We start from the raw sequence: 1,295 nt of genomic DNA on the forward strand, positions 1-1,295 counted from the left end.
CTGGACATGGTAGAGAACAGAAGCAGTAAATAGAACACAGATCAATAGAAATTTTCCAGTTGGAAGCACAAAAACTAAAAGATTTTAAAAATTAACAGATCTTCAGAACAATAACACATACTCCAACATTTAAGTCATTGGAATTCCTAAAGGAGGGGAGAAAAATATGCATTGATACAGAAAAGTATTTGAAGAAAATGTCCCTAAAGTTCTTGAGTATAGTGAAAGTCATAAATGTATATGTTTTGCTCAGTAAACTGCAAAATAATTTAAAAAAACACAATAAAATGACTGAAAATAATTACTTATAGCCAAAGATGACAGAAATTAAAACAACTATTGTAATGTACTTATACTCTATCTGAAGTGCTGCAAAAGTAAGCAACATTTCTCATAGCTAATATTTTTTGCATTATTTAAAAATTATGTGCATATATAAGGACACATCTCAATTTGAGTGTATGTGAAATTCAGAATGAGACAGATCTGGCGGAATTCACTGGCACAACAATTGCAAAGCTTTTTGGAAGAAAACTCACCATAAAGTAAAAAAGAGCCCAACAAGAAATTGACAATGTTATAAAGCTGTGGTCATATTAGGAGAAACCAGTTCCAAGTGTTGATTACATTAATTTGTCTCATATTGTGGATCTCACTTGTTTTTAAGCAAATATTTAACAAATACCATGATGAATGAAACAATATATTTACTTACCTCAAGAAAGTGTTTAAGTCCCTTCCAAGGTTTACAATAACTTTGTACAGTATCAAATCCCTTGCAATGTCTGACTAGTTCATGATATGAGGAACCTCCTAAAAGTTAATGGGAAATGCATATTGTGACAAAAACTATGCATGGGATCAAAATATATTACATCAAAGTAAGTTTACTTTCAATTCCATTCTTTCAAAAATTTCTTGACATATTCTCATATCAACTATGATCAATTTTCTGTTCACTAAATTTCCAAAATGTAATCATCTTATAACTGAAAGTTTGTATCTTTTGACCAGTATCTCCTCTTTCTCTCCTCCCCAACCCCTTGTAATCATCATTCTACTCTCTGTGTCTGAGTTTTTTAGATGTTGCATAGAAATTAGGTCATACAGTATTTTTCTTTCTGTTTTTGGCCTTTTTCTCTTAGCATACTGTCCTCCAACTTCATCCATATTGTTGCAAATGCCAGAAGTTCCTTCTTTGTTAAGGCTGGATGATATCCACTGTATATGTATGTGTGTGCAAGTGTGTGTGTATGTGTATTTCAGAATGTTGGCGAAGCACATTTTCTTGATCC

The sequence above is a fragment of the Oryctolagus cuniculus genome, chromosome X, assembly GCF_964237555.1.
Source record: "Oryctolagus cuniculus chromosome X, mOryCun1.1, whole genome shotgun sequence".
Lineage (NCBI taxonomy): Eukaryota > Metazoa > Chordata > Mammalia > Lagomorpha > Leporidae > Oryctolagus > Oryctolagus cuniculus.